This window comes from Bos javanicus, chromosome 14, assembly GCF_032452875.1.
Source record: "Bos javanicus breed banteng chromosome 14, ARS-OSU_banteng_1.0, whole genome shotgun sequence".
NCBI lineage: Eukaryota > Metazoa > Chordata > Mammalia > Artiodactyla > Bovidae > Bos > Bos javanicus.
In genome coordinates this window covers 3,401,093-3,422,359 of record NC_083881.1, presented here as the reverse complement: position 1 = coordinate 3,422,359, position 21,267 = coordinate 3,401,093, and the positions used below count along the sequence as shown (strand labels likewise).

The window sequence follows — 21,267 nt, the reverse complement described above, 5'->3', positions numbered from 1 at the left end:
CGGCTGGTTACTGCATTCCTTCTTCCAATAACCCTTCACCAGCTCCTCCTACGTGTCAGGCATCCTTCTAGAAAGAAGACAGATTTCTACAAAGAAATAAAATAGGCAAACAGGGGCCTGCTTTCCCGAAGCCGGGCTCTCGTGCGGAAGGCAGAAGCACTCGACTGGCACACCACACGGTGCTGAGGGGCGGCCTGCTTTCCCGAAGCCGGGCTCTCGTGCGGAAGGCAGAAGCACTCGACTGGCACACCACACGGTGCTGAGGGGCGGCCTGCTTTCCCGAAGCCGGGCTCTCGTGCGGAAGGCAGAAGCACTCGACTGGCACACCACACGGTGCTAAGGGGCGGCCTGCTTTCCCGAAGCCGGGCTCTCGTGCGGAAGGCAGAAGCACTCGACTGGCACACCACACGGTGCTGAGGGGCTGGTGGGGGAAGGAAATGGGGCGGGGGTGGGAGAGACGTGGGCTGGCTGGAAAGGCGGTGGGGGGTGGGCAGGTGTGGGGTGTGAGCACAGCTTCCCAGGCTGGTGGACGGGCAAGCGAGGGCTCGCCTGGGCGGGCAGGACAGAGGAGGGGGAGAGGTGGCCCTCATGGCCGGGGGAGCTGGAGGGAGATGGGCAGTGACTGGGGTTTTGGCAGAGGAGAGAGAGCCGGAGGGCGCGGGTGCAGAGGGTCTCCCGGACTGCGTGAAGAGAGATGTGGTGGTGACAGAGAGGAGAGGTGGGGGCCCCGAAATGGGCCCCGGGGAAGCAGGATGCTGGTGGCCTGGACTGGGTGTGGGGGGGTGCTGGGAAAGCAGCCAGCCTTGGGGCTGCATTCACGTACAAGTACACACGTGTGTGCACAACAGGTGGCTCTATCTGCACACGGCTCACCCAGTGTGACCTTCGATGTCACCATCCAGCTGGCCGCCACCGCCCCCCGGGGCCATCAGCAAGGGGTGCTACCGCCTCCCGGGCCCCAGCCGTGCCCACCCCAGGACGGCACTGTGTCCTTCATGACCCGGCCAGAAACAGGCGGGGACGAGCTTCAGCACACTTACTGCAGGAACGGTGTCTTCTGTCACCCCCAGAGTAGCTCGTCACCATTAATTATTGAGACGACGGTTCCCACTCAGGGCCCGGTAAGGTGAGGGGAATTCACTTAACTGACGGGTGAGGGACAGAGCTGGGAAGGGACCTCAGCTGCTCAAGCCCAACCCCATCCCTTCCATCATCACTGCACCCACTCGGGGGCCCAGGGAGCCACGGAGAACTTGCTGTTAACAAGAAAGTCTGCGGGGCTCGAGGGAAGTGACCCAATGGCACTGTGCAATATCAAGGTGACGCTGGTGAAGAAGCAGGCTGAAGGCTGTGATTCGGGGGCCAGCAGGGCCTTCATGCCACCCATGGGCAGAGTGGCCCAGAGGCGTGCTGGCAGCCGCCAGCCTGGGGCTGAACTCCCGAGCTCTCCACACTCAGCATCCTACTCAGGGAGGGACACAGCAGGAGGCGGCTCCCAGTTCCCTAGTGGGGCTCACTCTGGCTCACTTTCCTAATAAAAGCAAGAGCCTAGAATATTGGTCTCTGGGGACCGAGAACGGGGCTACAATTATTCATTCGTTTTGTGCCTTCCTTTCCTGTAAACATTTCCCCTTTTCACGAGCTGATAAATTTGCTTTTCCCAGAAACTGAGAAGCGAGCCTTTGGCCCAGGCTGGGCACCAAGACTGGGAATGAGCAGGTGCTGTCACAGGGGCAGGGAGTTCGAGGGCTGGGGTCACACCCTGGAGGGAGGGGGCATGGGCAGGGGCAGGGGTCACCCTGGGCAGGGAGGCCTGGCCTCAGCCGACTGTGAGCACAGCTGGGTCCCCCTGCCCCCATGTGGGGCCACGTGAAGCCCCTGGTCAGGACCAAGCTCTCTGTCCTACCCTCTACAGCTATCTGTCCTTCTGGCCCTGGCACCTGGAGCTCCACATGGTGGGGCCCACGCAGAACGTCCTCTCCATTTAGGTCACTGAATTTAAGTCTGTTGCTGGGGTCCTGGTTTGATTCCTGGGTCGGGAAGATCCACTGGAGAAGAGATAGGCTACCCACTCCAGTATTCTTGGGCTTCCCTGGTGGCTCAGCTGGTAAAGAATCCGCCAGCTATGCTGGAGACCTGGGTTTGATCCCTGGGTTGGGAAGATGTCCTGGAGAAGGGAAAGGCTACCCACTCCAGTATTCTGGCCTGGAGAATTCCATGGACTGTATAGTCCATGGGGTCGCAAAGAGTCGGACACGACTGAGCAACTTTGACTTTCACTTTCTGGGGCCCACTCAAAGGCAGCTCCCTTCTTAACTCCTCCCTGCAACTGTGACTCGGGGCATGCACCCGACATGTGGCCGCCCCAGTCCCTGCCCCTCAAGTCACAGTGCTCTACCCCTAACCTCACCAGGCACTCTCAGAGGACTTGGGTGTTGGCCACCAGCCTGGCCACTGCCTTACCAAGGATGAGAAGACCATGCTGGGCAGACCCATCGGGACTACGGTTAGTTCTGGCGGCACTCAGGATCCAGGTGTATGTCCTTGGCTCTCAGGTGGCGTGTTCTCTACCCTACGAGGCTGTAAGCACGTGAATGCCAGGCCTGGTGCTGCCAGACGACCACCCAGGGGCATGGGCAGAGCCTGCTCCCCGGGGCCAGCAGGGGAGCTCAACTGCCCACTGACATCACCCCATTTTTCACAACACAGTGCCAACCAGTCTGTCCCCTGCGGCCCAAGGAGAGGTGGGCTAACCGGAAAGGGCAGGTGGCACAGAGGTAAGGATGGCAGCATGCCCTGTTTGTAGAATGAGGATGCGTGACAACGCACTCAGGAAACAGGACCTTAGTCACCAGATCGATCACCTGATCAGAAAGCTGCCCATGCAGCAGCCAGGCTCTCTGCCTGTGATTCCTCCCTGGACCTGGCCTCCAGGGGCACTTCTGCTAGGTGGGCCCGCCTGCCCCTCCAGTGGTCTGCCCGTGTGCATGCATGCACGCGGGGAAAGGCACGCATGTGTGTCACGGAAAGGCCCGGGTGGTGCAACCTTCAAAAGTCTGGTGTAGAATATGCTCCCACGCCAACAGAAGTAATTAGAAATTTTACTTCAGAAACCACCATGAAGTTCCTTCAGGGAAACCCAAAATGATTTGGTTTTGGCAATAAAACCAAAAGTCCATCATGCCTTTGAATCCTTATCAAATGATAGCACAGATCTGATGTGCCTTAAACCCTCTGCGTCTCCCGCAGCTCCACACCCCTAGCCTGCCTGTGAACCCCGTATGGAGCGCCCCTGCCAGCCTCGTCTTGGAGCCCCAAATGCTGTGGCTCCCGCCTTGATAATCTCTCAAAGTTCAGTTCCATGGCTACCTTTTCTGGGAAGGGTCCTCTTTCTACCTCGTGGTCAAAACCAGCACATTATCTGTTCTCTGGATTCCGGTCTCAGCGTTCAGTGGTCACTTTAGGACCACATACCTAGCACTCGGCCTGCGTGCTCCCTGGGGCTGTGCCGAGACGGCCTGGCACACGCCAGGCACTTAGTGACTGTCAGCTGGATGAAGGATGGAGGCTTCCCCAAGGGAGCTATTAGAAGCCCTTGGACCCGGCTCCCCAAAAGCCCCACAGCTGTGCCTGGTTTACTCCCGTGTTCTCCTCCCAGCCTTGCGGGGGCCAGGCCAGCATTTCCTGAATGAGCAAATGAACAAATGAATGACTTTCTCCTTGACAGTAACAAGTAAGTTACTCATGCTTGCCAGAGACTGCTTGCAAACTAACGTGCACTTTGGTGAAACGGAACCACATGGAAACAACTAGGGTGAAAGAGACTTTCATTCCAGCCCAGGAATAGTGGGGACAAGTCCGGAAGCAACAGTCAGAACTGGACACGGAACAACAGACTGGTTCCAAATAGGAAAAGGAGGACGTCAAGGCTGTATATTGTCATCCTGCTTATTTAACTTACATGTAGAGTACATCATGAGAAACACTGGGCTGGAAGAAACACAAGCTGGAATCAAGATTGCCGGGAGAAATATCAATAACCTCAGATATGCAGATGACATGACCCTTATGGCAGAAAGTGAAGAGGAACTCAAAAGCCTCTGATGAAAGTGAAAGTGGAGAGTGAAAAAGTTGGCTTAAAGCTCAACATTCAGAAAACGAAGATCATGGCATCCAGTCCCATCACTTCATGGGAAATAGATGGGGAAACAGTGGAAACAGTGTCAGACTTTATTTTTCTGGGCTCCAAAATCACTGCAGATGGTGACTGCAGCCATGAAATTAAAAGACGCTTACTCCTTGGAAGGAAAGTTATGACCAACCTAGATAGCATATTCAAAAGCAGAGACATTACTTTGCCAACAAAGGTCCATCTAGTCAAGGCTATGGTTTTTCCTGTGGTCATGTATGGATGTGAGAGTTGGACTGTGAAGAAGGCTGAGCACCGAAGAGTTGATGCTTTTGAACTGTGGTGTTGGAGAAGACTCTTGAGAGTCCCTTGGACTGCAAGGAGATCCAACCAGTCCATTCTGAAGGAGATCAGCCCTGGGATTTCTTTGGAAGGAATGATGCTAAAGCTGAAACTCCAGTACTTTGGCCACCTCCTGCGAAGAGTTGACTCATTGGAAAAGACTCTGATGCTGGGAGGGATTGGGGGCAGGAGGAGAAGGGGACAACAGAGGATGAGATGTCTGGATGGACTCACTGACTCGATGGACGTGAGTCTGACTGAACTCCGGGAGTTGGTGATGGACAGGGAGGCCTGGCATGCTGCGATTCATGGGGTCGCAAAGAGTCAGACACGACTGAGCGACTGAACTGAACTGAACTGAACTGAGTGGAGCTCACTGCAGCACAGCACAGCAGAGCCTGGGCAGAAGACTCAAAACCATGGGTTTCAACATACTGGTCGTTATGCAACAAGGTACAGTGACCCCTGAGAGATGACGTGAGCCCACAGTACGTCAGCTTCCTGCCTTGAGACATTTCTGGGTCATGACACAGGGAATGGGGAGCTTAGGGGGAGCCCAAAGGCTCTGTGAGGTGAGTGGCTGGACCTCTGAGTCCAGGGAGGTGAAGGCCACCAGAGCTTATAGGAGAGAACGCTGGAGAAAAGAGAGCCAGGAGAAGAGAGGGAGACCTTGGAGACCCAGAGGGGTCCCACAGGAGTCAGCACCATCTGGCACATAGGCAGGGCTGGGGAGGGCCACCTGCGGGGTCGCAGGGAGAAGTTGCTGCTCACACAGACCCAGGCACAGAACCCGCTCCCACCAGCAAGACGAAAGAACATCAGAATTCAGAAAGTGGTGGCCTAGCTGGAAAGCTCTTAGCTCTGCAGTGGGAAAGAATTTGCTCTAGACTAAAAGATGCTCTGGTCTTGCTTAAAAGATCTTGAAAGCAAAAACCAAAATGACATAACCTTTTCTAAGCAATAGAACTGTGTCCCAGAATCTCGAGCATATTTATATCCAGCACCCAACAAGGCAAAATTGATCATGTCTGCCATCCAATGGAAGATTACTAGGCATTCAAAGAAACAGAAAAATATGACTCACGATGAGGAGGGGAAAAAAGCCAACAATCAAAACAGGTCTAGAAGTAACACTGACTTAGCAAATGAGAACATTAAAGCAACTGTAATAATCTCAGGTGTTCAAAAAGTTAAGCAATGACAGGGAAGGTACAAAAAAGACTCGATCCAAACTTCTATCAATGAATTGTATGGTATTTGAGATAGAAATAAGTGGGATGGGGTTAATAGCAGACTACACTGCAGAAGGAAAAATAAGTGTACTTGAAGACACAGCAATACAAAAGATCCAAAATAAAATATGCAGATTAAAAACTTTACAGGAAGAATATAGTTGAGTTCTTAGAAAATTTCAAGTGGCCAGACCCACCTGCAGTTGGAGTGCCCTGAAGGAGAGGAGCGTGGAGAGACACAGAAAAAAATAACTGAGAAATAACGGCCATTTCCCCCCCAAAATTGATTAAAAAAACACAACTATAAACTCCAAGGTCCAAGAAGCTAAACAAACCCCAAACACAAGAAGTAAACTACAGCAGGGCACACTACCATCAAGCCCAGTGATGATGAAGACAATCCCTAGAGCAGCCAGAGAGCAAATATCGCTCACAGAGGAACGAAGGGAAGAATGACAGTGGTTTCTCATCAGAAACACGTACAGAGACTGTGTAAGTGTTGGCAGGGTGGGGTGCAGAACCACTGACCAGGATTTGAAACCAGGCTGAAAACAGCTCTTCGCAAAAATAAAGTGAAATAAAGACTTTTTCAGAATTACAAAAGCAGAAAGAATTTAGCAGAAACAGACCTGCATTTTCAGAAAGGTGAAAATAAAGTCTTTCGGGTACAAAGAAAACAACACCAGATGAAGACACAGGCGGAGAAGGCGATGGCACCCCACTCCAGCGCTCTTGCCTGGAGAATCCCAGGGACGGGGGAGCCTGGTGGGCTGCAGTCTATGGGGTCTCACAGAGTCGGACGTGACTGAGTGACTTGGCGGCAGCAGCAGGAGACGCAGGTAAGAAGAAACAAAGGCACAGGAAATGGTGACTACATGGGTGAATATATAAGGTTTTGTTCTTGTTGAAAACTCTATAAAATAATAAAGATGTTTTTTGTGGTTTATAATTTTCACACAAATAAGATGCATGATAACAGTGATAGCACTCGGGGAGAAGAAGGTATAAACATCAAGTTTACAATGTCACTTTAACTTAAAAATGTATAAACTTAAAACAGGCACTAACGTAATACAGTTAAAAAAAAAAAAAGTCATAGTTTTAGCCAAAAGGAAGATAAATTGTCTTTGTTCACAGATGACATGATTGTCTATGTAGAAAACACAAAAAGCTAACTAAAAATCCTCTTGCAACTAAGTAATTATAGCTAGGCTGAACGATACGAGGGATAATAAATACACAACATCAATCAACGGGACTTTCCTGATGGCCCAGTGGCCAAGGCTCCATGCTCCAAAGGCAGGTTGCCTGGGCTCCATTCTTGGTCAGGGAGCCCGACCCCACGCCTGACAGCGAAGAGGCCACGTGCTGCAAGTAAAGACCCTGCAGGCCGCAGCAAGGAGGGAAACCCCGCAGGCCACAGCAAGGAGGGAAGACCCCGCAGGCCACAGCAAGGAGGGAAGACCCCGCAGGCCACAGCAAGGAGCCAGTGCAGCCAAACACATAAATGAGTACTTTTTTTAAAGGTAGTTAGCTCCCCCCAAAATGAAATACTTAGGTAAAAATCTAACAAAATATGTTTAAGATATGTGAGGAAATCAAGCAAACTCTGATGAAAGTAATCAAAGAAATAATTAAAATATAGAAAGAGATATTCCATGCTTGTGAATAGACTCAATATTGTCAAGATGTCAGTTTTTCCCAACCTTATTTATAGTCACTTAAATCAAAATCAAAACCCCAGAAGGTGACTTTATGGACACTGGCAAACAGCTTCTAAAGTTCATCTGGAGTGGCGCAATTAAACCGCCCAACCCAAACAGCAGAGCAGCCAATGCTGCACTGACAGGAACGATCAGAGGTGAAGAGCTGAGACGAGCTGACTTCGAGACTTCCTAAAAGGCACAGTGGTTACGACAGTGCAGCATTGGTAAAAGAACAGGCAAACAGATCAACGCAACGAGAGCCCAGAGGCAGAGCCAGGTAATACAATCCAACAACCCTTGATAAAGAAACAAAAGTGAGACAGCGGGAACATGACAACGTCTTCAACAAACTGTGTTGGAACGACAAGACGTCCGCGGACGGAAAAATTAAAAACGCATCTAGACCTCACACCCATCACAGAAACTGGATTAAAATGGGTCACGTAAGCGTAAAGAGCAAAGTATACAATGTCTAGGAGATAATCTAAGAGAAAAGTCTACATGACCTTGGTATAGTGATGAGTTTTCAAATACATCAAAGGCACTATCCATAAAGTAAAGAATTGGTAAGGTGGAAAGAATTAAAATTAAAAACTCCTCTCTGCAGAAGACACCATCAAGGGAATAAGAAGACACTCATCAAGGGAATAAGAAGACAAGCCTGGGAGGAAGTATTTGCAAAACACATGTCTGGTAGAAGAGTGTTATCTAAAACATACAAAGAACTCTTAAAACTCAGTGATAAGAAAACAACTCAAAAAATGTGCTGAAGACCTGAATTCACACCTCACCAAAAAAAGATAACTTATGGCAAATAAGCATTTTATAAAGAGATGCTCAACATCATATGTAATTAGGGAACTGTAGTTTAAAATAAGATACAACTACTCACCTGTATTCTAAACACCCAAATTCTAAAGCACTGACAACAGCAGATGATGGTAGTAAGGAGCAACTGGAACTCTCACTCATTGCTGATGGGTGTGCAAAAGGGAACAAGCATTTGCAAAGACAGTTTGGGGATTTCTTACAAAACCAAACTCTTTCCATATGATCCAATAATCATGCCCTTTGCTATTTACCCAGATCATCTGAAAACTTATGTCCAAAGAAAACCTGCATACAGATGCTTTATTCACAAATGCAAAACTTGGAAGTAACCAAGATGCCCTTTAGTGAGTGAATGGATGAATACACCATGGTACATCCAGACAATGGAATATTATTCAAAACTACAAAAAAAAAAAAAAGAGCTGTCATGCCATGAAAAGACACGGGGGAACTTTAAATGAATATTACTAAGTGAAAGAAGCCAAACTGAAAATGTTACATACTGTATGATTCCAACTATATGCATTTTGGAAAAGGCAGAACTGCAGAGACTGTGAAAAGATCAGTGGTTGTCAGGGACCTTGGGGAGATGAAGAGGTGGAGCACTGAAGGTTTTTAGGCACCGAAATTATTCTGCACAATACTCTTAACGCTGCACATATGCTTACATTTGTCAAAATTCATAGAAGGAACCACACCAGAAATGAATCCTAATGTAAACTGTAGATTCTGGGTAACACTCAATAAGGTAGGCTCACTGATGGCGAGCCTGCACGTCCACTCTGGTGGGGATGCTGCCAACGGGGAGGCGGCAGGGCAGCAGGCGAACAGGAGCTCTCTGTACTGTCCACTCAAGGCTGCTGTGAGCCCAAAACTATTGTAAAGAATAAAGGCTATTTTTAAAAATGGAATTATAAAAATACTTAACAAGTCCAAAGGAAGAAGGCAGTAAAATAGGAAAATGGAACAAAGAACAGTTGGAACAGACAGAAAAGAGAATATCATAGACTTAAAGACAGAGATAAACTTAACAATCACATCAAATGTTAACATTAAATGGACCCAAATAAAAGGCAGACGTCGTCAGGATAAAAGCAAAATAAAACTAAACAGGATCTGACCATATGTTGCTAAAAAGAAATGCACTTTATAAAGAAACATTAAAATTGCAAGTATGGGAACAGGTATATCAGGCAATCACTAATGCAAAAGTGCCTGGCATGGCTATATTAACATCAGCACAAGTGACATTGTGAAGTTTTGAATGTTATTTCATAATGATAAAGCAATCAGTTCATCAAAATGACCCAAGAATCCTAAATGGCTATGTATATATAGTAACGGAAGTTCAAGATTTGTGAAGCTAAATCTGATAGAGCAACCAAAAGAAATGGCAAAACACAGTTTTGGGGTGTGCATTTCTTACTCTCAATAATAACAACAAGCAAACAGAAAATCAGTCAGGACATAAAAGACTTGAACAATCCTGTCAAACGACCTGCCTGGTTAACGCTTGCAGGGCGGGACTGTAGAGCACGTCTCTTTCAAGTGTACAAGACATTCATCAACACAGACCACACTCTCAACCGGAAGCTTACAAAGATCGTCATACCAAGCACATTCTGACAACGATGGTATTATATTAGCATTTAATAACAGAAAGAGATCTGGAAAATCCCCAAATATTTAGAAACTAGACAATACACTTCCAAATAACCCTCTGGTCAGAAAAGAAATTAAATGGGAAATTAGAAATTATTTTGAGCTGAGTGAAAATGAAAACGTATCGAGATCTGTGAGATGCCAATAAAGTAATGCTTCCTGGGGAATTTATGGCACTAAACATCTACTAGAGGAGAGGGAAAATCTCAAATTTATGATTTCAGCTTCTACACTAAGAAATTAGCAACAGAAGAACAGATTAAATCTGATGTTTTTTAAAAAAGGAAGGAAATAAACAGCAAAGTGGGAATCAATGAAATGGAAAACAGAAAATCAATAGAGAAAATCAATGAAACCAAAAGCCGGTTCTTTGGGAAGCTCAGTAGAATTAGTAAACCTCCAGCCGCCCTGATCAGGAAAAACGAGCGCATGCAAGTGATGGGTATCAGGAATGAGAGGGGCGATGTCAGGAAGAGGAACAAACATCTACCACGGGACCCAAAGATGCCACGCCTAGAGAGTGATGCCAAAGAAACGAATGTGCACCTCCGTGCAAAGACTTTTACACGAACGGCTGTGCTGCTTTCTAACGGCCCCAAGCTGGAAGAAGCCAAGTGTCTCTGGAGGGAGCGGGTGAGGAGTACAAGGTGGGCACCTCTGACGGGGCGCCGCCTGGCAACGGGGTGCCGCCTGGCAACGGGAAGGGGCAGACTGCTGAATGCACAACAGGAAGGCATCTCAAAACGGTCATTCCAAATGGAAGAAGCCGGTCACAGGAGAGTACACAGTCCAAGAGCCCACTGATACAAAACTAACCTACGCTGACGGAAAGCCGACTGGTGCTGGGCGTGGGGCGGTGCCGGGGCCAGAGAGACAGACTAACCTATGCTGACGGAAAGCCGACTGGTGCTGGGCACGGGGCGGCGCCGGGGCCAGAGAGACAGACTAACGTACGCTGACGGAAAGCCGACTGGTGCTGGGCACGGGGCGGCGCCGGGGCCAGAGAGACAGACTAACGTACGCTGACGGAAAGCCGACTGGTGCTGGGCACGGGGCGGCGCCGGGGCCAGAGAGACAGACTAACGTACGCTGACGGAAAGCCGACTGGTGCTGGGCACGGGCGCGCGGGGCCAGAGAGACAGACTAACGTACGCTGACGGAAGCCGACTGGTGCTGGGCACGGGGCGGCGCCGGGGCCAGAGAGACAGACTAACGACGCTGACGGAAGCCGACTGGTGCTGGGCACGGGCGGCGCGGGGCCAGAGAGACAGACTAACGTACGCTGACGGAAAGCCGACTGGTGCTGGGCACGGGGCGGCGCCGGGGCCAGAGAGACAGACTAACGTACGCTGACGGAAAGCCGACTGGTGCTGGGCACGGGGCGGCGCCGGGGCCAGAGAGACAGACTAACGTACGCTGACGGAAAGCCGACTGGTGCTGGGCGCGGGGCGGCGCTGGGGCCAGAAAGAGGGTGTTACTGCAGGGCAAGAGGAAGCTTGGGTGGAGAAGGCTTTATCAGGGTATGCCTGGCCCAGGGTATGCATGCTCAGTCACTTACTCGCGTCCCACTCTTTGCGACACCGTGGACTGCAGCCCGCCAGGCTCCTCTGTCCACGGGATTCCCCAGGCAAGAACACCAGAGTGGGGTGCCATGCCCTGCTCCAGGGGATCTTCCCAACCGAGGGATCAAACCCGCGTCTCCTGCGTCTCCTTTGTTGGCAGGCAGGTTCTTTACCTTGGGTCACCTGGGAAGCCCTTCACCAGGGTACACATTCGTCCAGATGTATCAGGTCGTACCCTTTGGATATGCTGAGTTTACTGTGTGTTAACCAGACGTCCGACAAAGCTGCTAAACCTCCGGAAACTGAGTCAGCCAGGGCGTGAGGGGCTTGCTTTACTACCAGGAAGGCCAGGCCTCTTCCATGAACAACACCCAGGTGACGGATGAGGAGTACAGCCTTTGCCTGGGGGAACGTCTAGTCACTGCTTAGTTTAAACTGGAGGAGGAAAACTCCGGTTCAGGGTGACTGAGCTGCTTTCCATCTATGCCGAGGCCCAAGCAGACAGTGGGGGCGGTCGGGGGTGCCTACACTGGCTGGGCCCCGCCAGGCCCGTGGCAGACAGGAGCATCTTTGCTCTCATCACAGCCTGGAAGGACGGCTGCTGGGCCCGCTCTGAGGATGAGGACCTTGGTTCCGAGCTGACTTCTGCCCAGGGGGCGTCTCACTGCCAACCCCCAAAACAGGAAGGGGCCTTGCCGGAAATGTCATTGTAAATGAGCAAGTCAAAGACAGTGATATATGTTTAAGTTTTTTCCTAAATCTTTATCAGTTGTCGTTGTTCAGTTGCCCAGTCACGTCCAACTCTGCGATGCCGTGGACTGCAGAATTCCAGGCTTCCCTGTCCATCGCCATCTCTCAGAGTTTGTTCAAACTCATGTCCATGGAGACAGACGAGCCTGGTAGGCTGCAGTCCATGGGGTCGCTAAGAGTCAGACACGACTGAGCGACTTTCCTTTCACTTTTCACTTTCATGCATTGGAGAAGGAAATGGCAACCCACTCCAGTGTTCTGGCCTGGAGAATCCCAGGGATGGGGGAGCCTGGTGGGCTGCTGTCTCTGGGGTCGCACAGAGTCGGACACGACTGAAGCGACTTAGCAGCAGCAGCATGTCCATGGAGTCAGTGATGCTATCTAACCATCTCATCCTCTGACGCCCTCTTCTCCTTTCTGCCTTCAGTCTTTCCCAGGATCAGGGTTTTTTTTTTTTTCCAATACTAAAACCTTTATCAGGTTAATATTTTTAAAACTAGTGACTGCTTAATGTCCTTTTTATTTTTCAAATCAACCCCGTTAGTATTTCAAGCCTTGGGCCAAGTGTCCCTGCCCACTGGCACCTGGGCCAGCTTCTGCCCAGGGACCACTGTGTATCGGCCAGGCCCCATGGGAAAGCTGCTGAGAGGTGTGACTTGGAGTGACCTGTGACTGCGTGGCTGGGCCTCAGGTTGCCTGGTAACAGGGGTGGGGGGGTGACACGCTGCGTCGCTCCAGGACAACTGCCAGCACCACCTTAGTTGGGAGCAGAAGAGCACTGGGAGGCAGAGAGGGCAGCTGGGAAGTGAGGGGGGGACCACCTGCCGGGCACTCACCCCCACCCCCGCGAGGCACCCCTCTGTCGCCAGCCCACCCCCAGGTATGACACGGGGTGCCGGGCCTGGCCCTCCTGGCGGGGTGACCCCAACAAGCTGCCCCCGTCCCCGACGGGGTCTCTGCTGGGTCCCTCTGTGATGTCGGCTTCCCCCCCACACCCCCATCTCAGACGTAAGCGCCCCTCACAGAGCCTGGTGTGCAGAGGACCCTCCACAGACGCCCCCCAGCCCCTCCTGCACAGCCCGCGCCCCAAGCGGCCACTGTGAGTGAGTGTGTGCTGCAGGAGGGTGGGCTGGTGGGTTAATTTGAAATTTTAACTTGCTTTCCTTTTCCCACAGGGAAAAGATGTGGGAACAGGTTTCTAAAAATAGCCTGGCCTGTCAGAACTGTTAACCGTCAGGCCGGGCGGAGATGCCGGCCGCCAGGGAGGGAGCAGCCAGGAGTCCTGGTCCAGGGCCTCCCGCTCCCAGCACCTGCTGGGCTCGCTGGTCAGCAGGCAGCGCCGCCCCCGGCACAGACCGGCCCTCAGAGGGGCCGGGGACCCCCCAGGGCACTTCCCCACAGCCACCCCCATGCAGGGAATGGCCAGGACCACATACCATGTCACACACTGCTCCCCCAGGGCTGCCTGCTCTGGGGGTGCAGGCTTTACACTCTCCCACTCCCGTCCCACACAGACCTACAAGGACCCCTCCCTCATGGGAGCAGACTGAGGCTTGGAGAGGCTGGGGCAGCGTGGACCCCAGCCAGACGAGTGACCAAAATCCAGCCCATCTGTGAGGTCTGTGGTCAAGGGTCCTGATGCCTCCATGTACCGGGGTCCCTGGAGTTCGTGGAAACAGGTTCTTTCTGGGGTGGCCATCACACACAGGGGTGATGGCTGCGGACACCCCAGCCTGGGTCTGGACTCCGTCTGCTCCCCACCTTCCTTTCCAGGGAAAGAACAGACCCGGCAGAGAGTGGGTGGGAAGAGACGGCAGGAAACCAGGGCAGCGTCGCACCACCGGCCCTAGGGCCCACGGCCTCGCCCAGCACACGGTCGGCCCACCACCTGTCTGAGCAGACGACCCCACCAGTCACAGCCAGGCTGCCTGCTCTCTGGCTGTGCCAACCCCAGGGCTCTCAGGGGACACAACCAGACCCGGGGCCCCTCTGCCGACAGTGTCCCGGTCAGACCGGAGGGTTTGGAAGAAAAGTCCCAATGAAAAGGGCCTTGTTTTAGAAGAGCCGAAGCACATACACTCAGGTCTCTCTGACGTGAGAAACTGGCTGGACGCTAAGATGCAAATACCTCCTGGGAGTTAAGAGGACAGTGCAGCGAAGACCGTCGGCACAGACATTCATCCAAACGTCGTGAGATGATTAAAAAAAAAAAAAACGTGCCAGGAACAAGAGGCCTGCAGCTCCCGGCGGGGCAAGCACAGCGCGCTTGGCACTCATGCGCCACAGCCCCTGCGGCCTCCCCTCCAGGTGGGCGCCTGGCGGGTGGACCCACAGATGGGAACGCAGAGCCTGGGCAGGACGCAGGTGCGCGGCGCCACCCCGAGCCGCGCTGACCCGGGCGAGGCCACAGGCCCGCCGCCCGCCTCCCAGGCTGTCTGGTCCACAGGCCCGCGTCTGCCCTGCCCTCAGGCATCTGTTGTGACTTGGCCTCCTTCGCCCGCGATGCTTGAATTTCAGCCCAGCTCAGCCACACTTCAGAACGGGAGGGGCTGTGCGTCTCCCTGCAGACTTCCTAGAGGCCCCAATCTGTGTGTCCATCATCTCACACAACCTGGAAACACATCTGAGTGATCGGTATCTTCCTGTCCAGCCTCGGCGGCCGGAGCTGGAGGCGGGGGGTGAGTCAAAACAATGCTGAAGCTCACCCGGCCGGTGGGGGGGGTGGGCAGTGCTGGGGCTCATCGGCCTGGACACCCACACCTCCCACTGTCCCTCATCCACGTGGCCTTCCAGTCTGGCTGGACGCAGCACGTGCTCCTGGCTACCAGTTCTCTGGGGTCCTGGGCTGGGATAAAAGGTAAGCACGCCTTTGACCCTGAACCAGAGGGAGGTAGGCGGGGGCAGGAGGCAGAGGTTAGCAAAACCAAGAGAGAGACAACTGTGTTAACGCAGGAGAGTGGAAAGGGAGCCTCATTGAGTGAGCTCTCATCCATTTTATTAACAGGCCTCGACTGGAACACTGACATCGCTAATCTCATTAAGGAGGGCCTCTCCTGCTTCCTCCCTCCGCCCCGCCCGGCCGGGGCTCATCTTTCTCAGTAATGGGGTTACGTGGGGCCTGGCCGGGCTGGGGAACGTTACGACGTGTGGCCACTGAACTGGGACAGCAGGTGTTTGTCCATGCATCTGCAGAAAACGCTCGCAGCACCATCTCTGCATCGGGACACACACGGGCAAGGACACCGGGAAATTGAATCTCATTACTAATTAATGGCTTTAATGCCTGTGATCAGGCCTCAAACACACTCTATTTTCCCAAAGATAAGGTTAGCCCTGTTTGAACTGGGAGCCCAAGTGCTCTGCAAATGCTGACGCCAGAGAGCTCGGCTCCGCTAATCAAATTCAGGCGTTCCGAATCGACCGCCTAGGTTTTCAAAACTGTGACCGGAGAATAAATGACACTGGGAGGCTGGCTTTGTTCTCCAGCGAGAGGTGCCACGTGGTGGAGGGGTGGGGGGCGCAGACCCAGGGGCCCACACTCGCCGCAGGGGACGAGGGCGGTCCCCACCCCGGGACTGGCGCTCAGAGCACAAAGCAAGGGTTCTAGACGAGGGGTGACTCTGCCCCCCAACCCCGGGACCCAGGATGAGGTCTGGAGACAGTCTGGTCATCACGCCTGGGGGAGGGGCGCCGGCATCCAGTGCACAGAGGCGGGGTGACCAACAGACCACACGGCCCCACGTGTCCACAGCACCCGGGGGCAGCCCGCACTGCCAGGGACGGACGAGGGGCTTGGAGGGGGCAACCTCACGCCTTGCAAGAAGGGGTCTCAGACCGCCCCGTTGGTCCTCCACTGGCCAGCCACAGGCCCCCTGCAGCCTGCGTGTACACACACCCACACAAGCACACACACACACCCCACACACACCCCCACACACACAGGCCCCCTGCAGCCTGCGTGTACACATACATACACCACACATACACACAAGCACACACACCCACACACACACCCCCACACACAGGCCCCCTCAACCTGTGTACACACACATACCCACCCCCACACACACACCCCACACACAGGCCCCCTGCAGTCTGCGTGTGCACACACACACACTACACACACACACAAGCACACACACCCACACACAGGCCCCCTGCAGTCTGCGTGTGCACACACACACACGTACACGCATACAGGAACACACGCAGCCTGTTAGTAGGAACCCGGACTTGGGGCTTGAGAGACAGCTGGGGCCTGACCACAGGGCCCCGCTTCTGTGAAGACGCCCCCGTCCAGCCCCGGGAGGAGCCAATGTTCAGCAGGTCAGCGCCCCCTCGGGTGGCGCTGGGCTCAGCGGGTCCAGGTCTGGGCACCCACCTCCCGCAGCACGGTGCCCTGTGGAGCTGACGTCCAGGCCTGGGCCTGTGCCACCTCTGGGGCAAAGCACACTGCTCGGCTGGACTTTAAATCCTGTTTGCCCAGAGCTGACAGCAGGTGAACGGAACCATCATTCACAGGGAAGCAGAATGACAAAGGGCTTCCTCGGGCTGCCGTGTGTCAGGGGACAGGAGCTGGCTGCCGGTGGGGCAGTCTCAGAGCCAAGGGCCAGGCTTGCTGGCCAAGTGACTCACTGGGTCTGGCTGTGAAGGGAGCTGCTCATCCAGCCAGGGGCCAAGGCAGCCAGGTGCAAAGGAGCCACGTTCAAAACCAGCCTGGGCCACTTACTAGGCAGTGTACCCTGGGAGAGACGCTTAACTTCTCCGAGCCTCCGTTTCCTGCCCTCTTAAATGAGACATGATCCCCACCTCCTCGGTAAGTGAGGTGATGGCTCTGGGGCCCCTGTACAGAGGGGCCATCTCATGGAGGGTGACACGCCTGGCCCAGAGTTGGTTCCAAGTCAGAGGAGCTTTCGAAAGGAAACCCTGACTCTGCTCCATCCCGACCACGCCCATGGAGGTGTGCTCCCCTCTGCAGGGCACCCCACACCCAGCGGGGGTGGGGGGGGCTGGCTCCCGCCCAGCCTGCCCCTTCTGTGGCCAAGCCCGTCATTCTACGGCTGTCCCCCAGCGGACGGTCAGCTTGTTTAGGGAGGCAGCAGCCAAGGGGAGGGGCCGTGAGCTCCTCATGCAGCCATGGAGACTGGGAGCCCACCCTCTGGAGGGGCGCCCAGGAGCTCACAGACTGGTCTGGGACCCCATCTTGCCCCCCTGGCACTGGGCACTGTGCACAGCCCATGCTGCCCTCCTTACCACCCCCAGCGTGCACCACATGACTGCCACGGGGTTCGCGCCGTCCAAGGAGGCTCCAAACTATCGCATGACTCAGGAGGGCTGCCCAACGTGGCTGTCGGACAGGCGTCTGGGAGAAGAGGGGACCCAGGCCAAGTGGTGACCCTGGCCACCTGGGGGACCGGGCAGCATCCCTAACACAGCTCTTCACGCCAGGCACCCCTGGGGGGCAAGCTCTAGGAACCCAGGTGTGAACCCTGCCTGGCGATCATGCACCCCCAGGAGCAGGACAGTGACCCAGCCGTCCTCTCCAGCCCTGTTCCTGGCCCGTGGCCCACAGACCGTGCTCACCCTGTCACTTCTGTTGGGTCCACGGCCGCACAGCAGAGGACGCGCTTGTGCACATCACCAGGTCCAGCAGGGACGGGTGCTAAATAAGGACCCGCACACTACCTGCAGCCTCGAGTCCCAAACGAGCAGCAGCGACCACTGGGACTTCATCACACGTTAAATCTGTTCATGTGACGATCGCCGTGTCTGTCATGGAGAGGACCTGAGAGCAGGCCCACAACCAAGAAAGCCTATCGTTCCTTTCTTAAGCCTGGGGAAGGACAGTCAGGGAGCGAAAGACAGGAACCAGGGTTCGTGCAGGCCCTACTGTGTGCTGGGCACGTCTCGACCCTAACTCCCTTAGGACTCTCGGAGCCCTGGGAAGAAATAATGCACTGGGTTCTTGGGGAGATATCAGATCCTCTAGGGACAGGCACTGGAGAAGGAAATGGCAACCCACTCCAGTGTTCTTGCCTGGAGAATATCAGGGACAGAGGAGCCTGGTGGGCTGCCGTCTATGGGGTCGCACAGAGTCAGACACAACTAAAGCGACTTAGCAGCAGCAGCAGCAGGGACAGGCACGAGAGAGGATTCTTTGCTCCGTGTTGGACTCTACACCCAGGACTCAGGGTCTTGTCCAGGTCCCCAGAGGCCACGGTGAAAGAGGGACAGGCCCAGCTGTCCTGCTCCAGCGCAGAGCCCACTCTGCTTTGCCGCGCCTGCATCGTGTACAGGACCCATCCACCAGACACCTCTGGAGGAAGAAAGGCCACTGCTGATGAGCTGTAAGAGCCAGGTGCCACCCTGTGTCACCAGGGCCCTCTCCGCAGGCGCTTCAGTGAGACACCTGGACACGGAGATCTCAGAGCGCTACCAGGAAGATGGGGGAGCTGGCCAGACAGCCCCCAGGGACCCTTCCAGCCTGAGCTTCCATGATTCAGACACAGCTCTCCCCTGGGGCTCACAGGGCTTAATTGCCAGGCAGTGCAGCTGATGGGATCTGTAATCAACGCAGGGTAGGAGTGCGGTGGGGGCGGTGGGAGAGGTGAAGTCATCAGCAAGCGGACACTTTGATGAGCACTTAGAGCCACCACTTAGCATCTGAAAGCATCCTTTTCAATTATCTGACAAAGAGCCCAAGGCTAACCTGAAACCCTGAGTACACAGCTGGAGTGTTGGGAAGCCATCAGGATCACGATGCAAGACCGGCCGGGGAGACGAGAGAGGTGGGAGGCAGAGCTTTGGAATTGAAAACCAGCCAAGCACAAACCAATTACCAGCCTGAGACCCCCCTCTGCCGAACAGCAGTGGGAAGGGACAGGGACCCCAGCGTGTGATGCTCGGGGTCACCAGCTGTGGTGAACAGTCACTAAGCAAAGCCAACGCAGGAGGAGGCGGAGGGGCTCCGCCGGCATCAGTAGGAGACTGGTTCTCAGCACAAGCAGAGATGGAGTGGGGAGGAGGCCTGCTCAGGACGCTCCCTCTCCTTGCTGGCCTGCTCCCGGTGCTGTTCACAAAGTCAGTCTGCGAGCAGAGCCCTGGGCTTCTCCAGGGGCTCAAGAGCCCAGCTCTGCGCTGGGGGGTGGGGGGCGCATGCAGGTCACCCAGCGGTGCTGCGGCTCAGGGAGTGGAGCCCGCCCCAGTCACCTGGGAGGTCTGTCCCAGCCCCCGGACCCTTATTCTGGGGCGCACGTTCAGGAGCTGGGTGACTCAGTCACTCCCCACACTGTCCCCCACCCCCACCTCCCGGCCGGGCAACACTCATCTACTTCTGTCTCTATAGATGTGCCTGTTCTGGACATCTCACGTGAAAGCAATCAGCCAGTAGGTGAGCTCGTGTGTCTGGCTTCTTTCATTAGCACGATGTTCTCGAGGCTCACCCATGCAGCAGCAGCATGGATCAGGAACCCCCAGTTCCTTTTCTCAGCCGAGTAACATTCCACAACGTGGATGACTCACACTTATCTGTTCGTCAGTTGACGGACGCTTGTGCTATCTCCACTGCTTGGCTGCTATGAAGATGCTGCCATGAACATTTGTGTACAAGTGTTTGTGTGAACAAGTTTTCAGTTCTCTTGGGTATATATGCATCTCAGAGTGGAACTGCTGGGTCATATAGGACGCTTACATTTAACTTTCTAAAGCAGCTGCACCGTTTTACATTCATACTAGCCGAGTGCGTGGTTCCAGCTCCCCACATCATCCTAGCAGGGGACAAGTGGCCTCGTACTGTGACTGCGACTTGCATTCAATGAAGTGCAAGTTATCCTTTTGTTGATGGACAATAACAGTGGTATCCTGTCTGGGGAAAGGGTGGCAAGTCCAAGGCCATGAGGATCTATCCCTATGATTTCTTCTAAGTGCTTTGTAGTTTTAGCTTTTATTTTTAGGTATTTGATTCATTTGGACTTAATTTTGACATATGGCGTAAAGAAGGGGTCCAGCTTCATTCTTTTGCATATGGATATCCAGTTGTCCCAGCAATGCGTTGAATACATAGCCGACTCTTGAATAACACGGGTTTGACTTGAACGTGTCCACTTACACATGGATTTTCTTCAATAAATAGGTATGACTTCACAATAAGTTTGAAATTAGGAAGTGTGAGTCATCCAACTTTATTCCTTTTTTTTTCCCTTCAGTATTATTTTGGCTATTCTGGGTCCCTTGAATTTGAATTCTAGGCTCAGCTTGCCAATTTCTGCCAAGAGACCAGCTGGAATTCTGCTAAGGATTGTATTGAATCTGTAGATCAGTTTGGGGAGGATTGATCTTAACAAAATTAAGTCATCTGATCCACGAACAAAAGATTTCTAATTAGTTACGTTTTTAAACATTTTAATTTCTTTCAAGGATATTTTGTAATTTTCAGCATATATACTTCTTAGGTTTATTCCTTTGTTCTGCCAATGTAGATGGAGTTGTGCTCTTAATTTTATGTGTGTTCATTGCTAGTGTATAGAAATACAATTGATATACCAATCTTGCATGGAAACAGACACTTTTAATTGGATCTAGGATTTAGAAATATGACCTTATCGTCCTAAAGAGAAGCTTCTGAAGATGTGGGGGCTGGGCGAGGGTACAGCAGCTAAGCTGGGAGAAGATGAGAGCCGGAACGATAGTGACAGATGCTTCTGATTGCTTCTGTGTCTGCCTTCTTAAAGGAGGGGGTGCTGGGGAGGCGTGGAGGGTGCTGCCCGAGGTGTGGCTACATCGGGATCTGTGCTTTGCAGGGACTGGCTCCGGATACAAGGGTATAATTGACTTCAATCCACTGGAGACTGTGAGCCACTGCTCCAAATGGTTATCTTCTAAACTCTGGATGCTGGCCATCACTTCAATAAGCCAGTATGGGAACACACAATGGGATCCAAGCAGTGCTGCTTGGAAGAGGTTCCTGGGCTGCTTTAACAAATTACCGCAAACTGAGTGGCTGAAAACCACAGCCATCTATTCTCCTACCGCTCAGGAGCCAGAAGTCTGAAATC

At 53.3% G+C, this 21,267-nt stretch overlaps 1 protein-coding gene and 1 long non-coding RNA gene across 7 annotated transcripts in view; one reads left to right on the top strand and one right to left on the bottom strand.

The window, feature by feature from the left end:
• Positions 1 to 21,267, bottom strand: part of TRAPPC9 (trafficking protein particle complex subunit 9) — a 386,159-nt gene that overhangs the window by 23,930 nt on the left and 340,962 nt on the right. The window lies entirely within an intron of this gene.
• LOC133260299 (uncharacterized) lies at positions 12,926 to 16,184 on the top strand. Of its 2 annotated transcripts, none has more exons than XR_009740730.1 (3): positions 12,926 to 13,094; positions 13,729 to 14,892; positions 15,219 to 16,184. It is a non-coding gene; the product is annotated as an uncharacterized LOC133260299 (long non-coding RNA). The 2 variants fall into 2 exon arrangements; XR_009740731.1 differs by having other exon boundaries at positions 13,221 to 14,892.